Below are 9515 nucleotides of genomic sequence, written 5' to 3'. Positions count from 1 at the left end.
GTATTACCTATCAATCAGTATTTAAAACTATTGATACCATAATTACACTAAATATTTGTTCTACAAAAACACTGGTACAAGTGAGAAAGGATATAAGCATGTTCGTAATAACGAAATTTTGCAAACACCTAAAATTCCACCAATAGGGGATGGATTAAATTATAGTGTAGTCACACAATGGAATACAATGCAGCTATTAAAAAAGATGTCCTAGAGAAAAGCAAGTTGGGGAACAATTTGTATGGCATGATCCTATTTTTATTTAAAAAATACATATAGATTTTATGTATCTAGGAAAAGAAAACAGCCAGGAAGGAGACTGTTTAATTATTAATAGTGGTTACCTCGAGAATAAGGGTAAGGAGAGCAGGGGCTATAATAAGAATTAAATTTTTTAAAAGGATATCATTTTACAAGGGGAAAAAACACATTCAAGCAGAGCCAATTGTTAACTACAGGAAAGATCAACAGGATTCAACCTGAGCTCAACCTGAGCAACCTGGGCAATACCTTTTTCACGGGTTTTATATACATACCCTAGCACTTAGCACAGCATTTGACTGACGCAGAGACCAATTACTTGACTAGTATTTGCAAGGTGGAAGAACACACACACACACACACAAACACATAACCTGTTTTTTTTTTTTTTTTCGGTGAGGAAGATCAGCCCTGAGCTAACGTCCATTCCAATCCTCCTTTTTTTGCTGAGGAAGACTGGCCTTGGGCTAACATCCGTGCCCATCTTCCTCCACTTTATATGGGACGCTGCCACAGCATGGCTTGATGGGCAGTGCATCAGTGTGCGCCTGGGATCCGAACCGGGGCCGCCAGCAGCTGAGCACGCACACTTAACCGTTAAGCCACAGGGCCGGCCCGCACATAACCTGTTTTTAAATGTCTGCAGACTAATGGAGTCATTGCAGTCAGAGACTCTTTTTTTTTTTTTTTTAAACACCATGCATTTATTTTTTATGTATTTATTTTTTTGTGAGGAAGATCAGCCCTGCGCTAACAACTGCCAATCCTCTTCTTTTTTTGCTGAGGAAGACTGGCCCTGGGCTACCAAACCTCCTCTTTTTTTGCTGAGGAAGACTGGCCCTGGGCTAACGTCCGTGCCCATCTTCCTCCACTTTATATGGGACGCCACCACAGCATGGCTTGCCAAGCAGTGCATCAGTGGGCCCCCGGGATCCGAACTGGAGAACCCCTGGCCGCTGCAGCGGAACGCGCGCACTTAACGGCTTGCGCCACCAGGCTGGCCCCCGCCCCCCCCCCCCCCCAGAGACTCTTGTTTTTAATAGAGACTCTGAATCAATTTTACTCAATAGAACTTAGTGTGATGATGGAAATGTTCTGTATCTGTGCTGTCCAATATGGTAGCCATTAGACCAAGTGGCTTTGAACATTGGAAATGTGGCTAGAACAACTGAATAATTGCATATTAAATTTTATTTAATTTTAGTTAATTTAAAAATAGCCACATGTGGCTAGTATTGGACAGTGCAGATTTGAAGGATCTGGTGAAATATATAGACTTTCCTCAGAAAAATACACACATACACAAAATTTTGCATACAATTTCAAGAGATCCAGGGACTCTTTCAAGCCCATCCATACGTCCTTACATCAGGAACCTGTGAAGCTGACTAAAAGGAGAATAAGATAAACAAGACCAGAGAGGGAAAGAAAACAGGCAAAGGCTAATGCTCCATTCAGAACCCTAGAAGGCAACAGACTAGGTATGGAGGTCTGTTGCCTCCCTCCTCCTCCCATCACACAGAACATTTACCTCACTGTATATTAACTATTTACTGGTCTTCCCCACATTATGCTGTACACTGCAGACTGTATACTCCATAAGAGCAGAGGCCACATCTATCTTATTCACCATTACATACCTAGAACCTATGTAAACCTAGCACACAGTCGGCATTCAAATGTCTCCTGAGTGAATGAGTTTTACCAGGCATCTGATTCTTGCCAGTCCTAGAAAACCAGAGATCCTGGGTTAAGAAGGGTCTCAGTGATAAGGGGAGTTGGCTGGCTCATGAGAGATAGAGCTAGAGTTTTCACAAATTTGAGCAGACACTCAGATCCATGAGAATCTTGTCTCACCCAGGCTGTTCCCTTGCCTTGTAGTTGAGTCCCTTGTTGATATACAAACCACGCAAAGACTTCAGTAGTCAGTGATAGTGAGCCATACGCTGTGACCAGAAGGCTAAATATCCCCAAAGCCTTTCTCCTTGGGTGTCTTCTCCTGTCTTCTCTAGCTCTGGAACGTTGCCCCTCTATCTGAAATCCCTCTCATGTCTCTATTGGCAAATTCTAACTGATTGTTAAATTCCTCTTCCTCTGGGAAATCTGTGCTGGCACTTCCAGACAGAATTATGCCATATATTCACTGGTCCCCTTTGTATTTTGCACATTCCATCACGTGTGCTTTACCAAGGCCAGGCCTAGTCATTCATTTCTGTACCCTAGCATTAAATAATGTTTGCTGTATAATAGGTGGTTAACAACCAGTATGGACCACTGAAAGAATATAAATTTAATTGTTTTTCCCCACCCACACTATGACTGCCCAGTATGTGTTGGTCAAAGGTTATAGATTAGGTGTTAATAAGCCTGTCTTGGGGGCCGACCCCGTGGCGTAGTGGTTAAGTGCGTGAGCTCTGCTGCTGGCGGCCCGGGTTGGGATCCTGGGCGCGCATTGACGCATTGCTTGTCAGGCCATGCTGTGGCGGCCTCCCACATAAAGTGGAGGAAGATGGGCATGGATGTTAGCTCAGGGCCAGTCTTCCTCAGTAAAAAGAGGAGGATTGGCATGGATGTTAGCTCAGGGTTGACCTTCCTCACACACACACAAAAATAAGCCTGTCTCATTCACCCTGAAGGAGTCTGAAAACAAAAACCCAGACTTCTCTTTATGGGTACTCCAAAGAAATAGGAAGTACATGACAGATATATAACAGAAGGAACAGAAAGGAGAAAGCTTCTGCCTGAACAGAAGTGAAAGGGCTGTCCAGGCAGAAATGCAGGGCAAGAAACAAGCAGTGAGAACATCCTCAATATGGTAAAGGGAATTTACGAAAAGCCCACAGCTAACATCATACAATGGTGAAAGATTGAAAACTTTCCCCCTAAAGATGCCCACTTAAGCTATGCTACTTCTATTCAACATTGTACTAGAATGACAATGAGATATCCAGAGCAATTAGGCAAAAAAAGAAACAAAAGGTATCCAAATAGGAAAGGAAGAAGTAAAATTATCTCTTTTTGCAGATGACATGAAAAAAAATACACACAGGGCCGGCCCCGTGGCTTAGCAGTTAAGTGCCCGCCCTCCGCTGCTGGCGGCCTGGGTTCAGATCCCGGGCGCGCACCGACACACGGCTTCTCCAGCCATGCTGAGGCCGCGTCCCACATACAGCAACTAGAAGGCTGTGCAACTATGACATACAACTATCTACTGGGGCTTTGGGGGAAAAAAAATAAATAAATAAAAATTAAAAAAAAAAAGAAAAGAAAAAAATACACACACACTTTAAGAATCCACAAAAAAAACTATTAAGCTAATAAAGTCAGCGGAGTCGTAGGATACAAAATCGACACAAAAAAATCAGTTGTAATTTTATACACTAGCAATGAATAATCCAAACATGAAACTAAGAAAACAATTCCACTTAAAATAGCATCAAAAAGAATAAAATACTTAGGATTAAATTTAACCAAGGAGGTACAAGACTTGTACACTGGCAATGACAAAACATTGCTGGAAGAAATTTAAAAAGACCTAAGGGCCGGCCCCGGGGCTTAGCAGTTAAGTGCTCGAGATCCACTGCTGGCAGCCCGGGTTCGGATCCCGGGCGTGCACTGACGCACTGCTTCTCCAGCCATGCTGAGGCCGCGTCCCACATACAGCAACTAGAAGGATGTGCAACTATGACATACAACTATCTACTGGGGCTTTGGGGGAAAAATAAATAAATAAATAAATAAATAAATAAATAAATAAATAATTAAAAAAAAAAAAGACCTAAAAATATAAAAAGATATCCCATTTTCATGGATTGGAAAACTTCATAGTGTTAAGATGGTAATACTACCTAAAAACAACGTACAGATTCAATGCAATCCCTATCAAAACCCTATCAGCCTCACAAGCAACAAAAGCAAAAATAGACAAATGGGACTACATCAAACTAAAACTTTTGTGGATCAAAGGACGTAACCGACAGAACAAAAAGGCAACCTACTGAATGGTAGAAAACACTTGTAAATCATATATCTGATAAGGAGTTAACATCCAGAGTATGTAAAGAACTCCTACGATTCAACAACAAAAAATCAAATAATTCGATTAAAAATGCACAAAGACTTGAATAGACATTTCTCTAAGTGATATACAAATGGCCAAGAAGCATATGAAAAGATGCTCAACGTCACTAATCATGAGAGAAATAAAAAATCAAAACTACAATGAGATATCACCTTATACCCATTAGGATGGCTACTATCAAAAAAACAGAAAACAAGTTTTGGTGAGGATGTGGAGAAATTGGAACTCTTGTGCATTGTTGATAGCATTGTAAAATGGTGCAGCTGCTATGGAAAAAAGTATGGAGGTTCCTCAAAAAATTAAAAATAGAAATACCATATGATCCATCAATCCCATTTCTGGATATATACCCAAAAGAATTGAAAGCAGGATCTTGAAGAGATATTTGCATACTAATGTTCATAGCAGCACTATTCACAATAGCCAACAGGTGGAAGCAGCCCATGTTCATCAACAGATGAATGGATAAACAAAATGTGATATATACACATATACATATGTATATATAAAATGAATATCATTCAGCCTTAAATAGGAAGGAATCCTGTGACAAGTTACAACATGGACGAACCTTGAGGACATTATGCTAAGTAAAATAAACCAATCACAAAAAGACAAAAACTGTGTGATTCCACTTATATGAGGTATCTAAAGTAGTCAAATTCATAGAAACAGAAAGTAGAATAGTGGTTGCAGGGCCTGGGGGGAGAGGGAGTTGTAGTTTAATGGGGATAGAGTTTCAGTCATGCAAGACGAAAATGTTCTGGGGATCTGTTTCACAGCAATGTAGATATACTTAACACTACTGAATTTTATACTTAAAAACAGCTAGGATGATAAATTTTATGTTTATGTGTTTTTCATAAAAAATTAATAAAAATTAATTTTGAAAATCCCATCAGCCTTTTTTGCAGAAATGGAAAAGTTTATCCTAAAATTCATAAGGAATTGCAAGGAACCTGAATAGCCAAAACAGTCTTGAAAAAGTTGGAGGACTCACAGTTCCTGATTTCAATACTTACTACAAATCTATGGTAATCAAAAAAGTGTGGTACTGGTATAACAGACAGAGAGATCAACGGAATAGAATCAAGAGTCCAGAAATAAAAGTCATACATCTGGGCCAGCGCCGTGGCTTGGCGGTTAAGTGCGCACGCTCCGCTGCTGGCGGCCCGGGTTCGCATCCCGGGCGAGCACCGACGTGCCGCTTCTCCGGCCATGCTGAGGCCGTGTCCCACATACAGCAACTAGAATGGATGTGCAACTACGACATACAACTGTCTACCGGGGCTTTGGGGGAAAAATAAATAAATAAAATTAAAAAAAAAAAAAGTCATACATCTATGGTCAATTAATTTTCTACAAGAGTGCCAAGATCACTCAATGGGGAAAGAATAGTCTCTTCAACAAATGGTGCTGGAATAACTGGATATCCACGTGTAAAAAAATGAAGTTGGACCCCTATCTCACATATACAAAAATCAACTCAAAATGGATCAAAGACCTAAATGTAGGAGCTAAAGCTATAAAACTCTTATAAGAAAATATAGGGGTAAATCTTCATGACCTTGGATTTGCCAATGGATTCTCAGATATAACCCTCAAAGCACAATCAACAAAAGAAAAAATAAATTGGATTGCATCAAAATTAAAACTTTTGTCAAAAGCACAGACGACAAAAGCAAAAATAGACAAGTGAGACTACATCAAACTAAAAAGCTTCTGCACAGCAGAGGAGACAACAGAGTGAAAGGCAACCTATGGAATGGGAGAACATATTTGCAAACCATATATCTGATAAGATGTTAATATTCTAAATATGTAAGGAACTCCAACTCTATAGCAAACAAACAACCCAATTTTAAAATGGGTAAAAGATTTGAATAGATATTTTTCCAAAGAAGATCTACAAATGGCTAAAAGGTATATGAAAAGATGCTCAATATTACTAATTATCAAGGAAATACAGATCATAACTACCATGAGATATCACCCTCACACCCATTAAGATGACTACTATAAAAAAATATGTGTTGGCAAGGATGTGGTGAGATTGGAACCTTTGTACACTGTAGGTGAGAATGTAAAATGGTGCAGTTGCTATGGAAAACAGTATGGAGGTTCCTCAAAAAATTAAAAACAGAAATACGATATGATTCCGCTGAAGGAAACCAGAATGTCACCCCAAAGTATGCCTCTTTGACATAAAAATTATTTTGAACTGAAGGCAATTAAGAAGCGGCAAACCCAGAAAATGCTCCCTTTTTTCTGCCCAAAGGCAGGATATAAATTCTCCTTTTACTGGAGACTCTCTTACTAGCCCAGATACAGCACCAGAGGAATCTGCAAACAAACCTTACTCCATTAGTTTCCTCCCACATATTTACCTTCCCAGTTTGCAGCCCTTGGAAGCCTAAAATTGCTTTCCTTTGTCCTGTCATTTCTCTACAAATTTATTGTTCTTTGTTGAAGACACTATGCTAGGTGGGATTCTAAGCCACCATTTTGAGTTCTTTTGGTTACATTTCTCCTGTGTAATGTGTGCCACACCTGTTAATAAACTGTTTTTCTTTTGTTAATCTGTCTTTTTGTTAAAGAGTCCCAGCTGAAAACCTAAGATGGATAGAGGTAACGTTTTGTCTCCCCTACACAGCAGTCCCACTGCTGGGTATTTATACAAAAGAATTGAAATCAGGATATCAAAGAGATGTTTGCACTCCCATGTTCACTGCAGTATTCTTCACAATAGCCAAGATGTGAAAACAACCTAAATGCCCATCAACAGATGAATGGATAAAGAAAATGTGGTATATACGTACAACGGAATATTATTCAGCTTTTAAAGAGGGCATTCTGCCATATGCAACAATATGGATGAACCTTGAGGACATTATACTAAGTGAAATAAGCCAGTCACAGAAGGACAAATACTGCAGAATTCCACTTACATGAGATATTGTGATATTGTGATTTATAATAAAAAATATGTATTTGATCTTCATTCCTGGCACAGACACCTAAAAACCTTGGAATTTCCTAAATGATTAGAGTGATAAAAGTGTCTTTTGTTATTTATAACATGCCTTTTCAATCACACTAGAGTTTACATTAATGTGGTGACTTTTGGAAAGCCCTGAAGGATGGGGACCGGTTGCCAGGGGAACCAACCCTATGATCAGAGGGGAGAGGTGAGGGGCTGGAGATCAAATAAACAATGGCCAATGATTTAATCAATCATGCCTAAGTAACGAACCCTCCATAAAAATCCTAAATGACTAGATTCAGAGTTTCCAGGTTGGTGAACAAGAAGGCATCCACGTGCCAGAGTGTTACACCCCAGGCTCTATGGGGTCAGAAGCATCTGTGCTCAGGACCTTTCCAGACCTTGCCCTAAGTAGCTCTTCACCTGGCTGTTCATTCATATCCATTAATATCCTTTGTAATAAACCAGTAATCTACTAAGTAAACTTTTCCTGAGTTTTGTGAACCATTCTAGTAAATGATTGAACCTGAGGAGGGGTTTGTGGGAACCTCTGAGTTATGGTTGGTCAGAAGCACAGGGGATCACCTGGACTTGTGATTAGCAGCTGAAGTGAGGGGCAGTCTTGTGGGAATGAGCCCTTAACTTGTGGGATCTGAGCTATCTCCAGGTAGATAGCTGGAGTGTCAGAATTGAGTTCAATTGCAGGACACCTAGCTGGTGTCAGAGAATTGCTTCGTGTGGGGAAACCTCCACACATTTGAAGTAGAGTATTCTGTAAGTAGTGAGTAAAGGAAAATGACTTTTTCTTTTCAGGTACCTAAAATAGTCAAACACACAGAAGCAGAGAGTAAAATGGTGATATCAGGGGTTGGGGTCAGGGGGAATTGGGGAATTGCTATTCAATGGGCATAAAGTTTCAGTTACGCAAGATGATTAAGTTCTAGAGATCTGTACAACACTGTGCCTATAGTTAACAATACTGTATTGTACACATAAAAATTTGTTAAGGGGTAGATCTCATGTTAAGTGTTCTTACCACAACAAAAAAAATTAAAACTTTTGTGAATCAAAGAATAATGTCAATAAGATGTATAGACAACTTACAGAATGGGAGAAAATATTTGCAAATCATACCTGATAAGGGTCTTGTATCCAGAATATATAAAGAACACTTATAACTCAACAACAAAAAGACAAACAACCTAATTTAAAAAATGGGCAAAAGGGGGTCGGCTGGGTGGCATAGTGGTTAAGTGCACGCGCTCCGTTTCAGTGGCTAGGGATTTGCAGTTTCGGATCCCGGGCGCGCACTGACGCACTGCTTGTCAAGCCATGCTGTGGTGGCATCCCATAGAAAGTAGAGGAAGATAGGCACGGATGTTAGCCCAGGGCCAATCTTCCTCAGCAAAAAGAGGAAGATTGGCATCGAATGTTTGCTCAAGGCTAATCTTCACAAAAAAAAAAAAAAAAAAAATGGGCAAAAGACTTAGACATTTCTCCAAAGGAGATATATCAGTGGCCAACAAGCACATGCAAAGATGCTCAACATTATTTGTCAACAGGGAAATGCAAATCAAAACCACAATGAGATAACACTTCACCTCCACTAGGCTGACTATAATCAAAGCAACAGAAAATAACAGGTACTGGTGAGGATGTGGAGAAATTGGAACCTTTGTGTGTTGCCAATGGGAACGTAGTATGGCTCAGCTGCTGTGGAAAACAATTTGGTGATTCCTCAAAAAGTTAAACATAGAATTACCATGACCCAGCAATTCCATTCCTTAGAATATACTCGAAAGAACTGAAAACACGTATTCAATCAAAAACTGGTATACAGGGCCGGCCTGGTGGCTTAGCGGTTAAGTGCACGCGCTCCTCTGCTGGCAGCCTGGGTTCGGATCCTGGGCGCGCACCGACGCACCACTTCTCCGGCCATGCTGAGGCTGCGTCCCACATACAGCAACTAGAAGGATGCACAACTATGACATACAACTATCTACTGGGGCTTTGGGAGAAAAAATAAATAAATAAATAAAATTATAAAAAAAAACAAACAAAAAAACTGGTATACAAATGTTCATAGCAGCACTATTCACAACAGCCAAAAGGTATAAACAACCCAAATGTCCATCGACTGATCAATGGATATAAAATGTAGTATACCTATACAACGGACTACCATTCAGC

This window comes from Diceros bicornis, chromosome 5, assembly GCF_020826845.1.
Source record: "Diceros bicornis minor isolate mBicDic1 chromosome 5, mDicBic1.mat.cur, whole genome shotgun sequence".
Lineage (NCBI taxonomy): Eukaryota > Metazoa > Chordata > Mammalia > Perissodactyla > Rhinocerotidae > Diceros > Diceros bicornis.
This window is presented reverse-complemented; position numbering follows the sequence as displayed.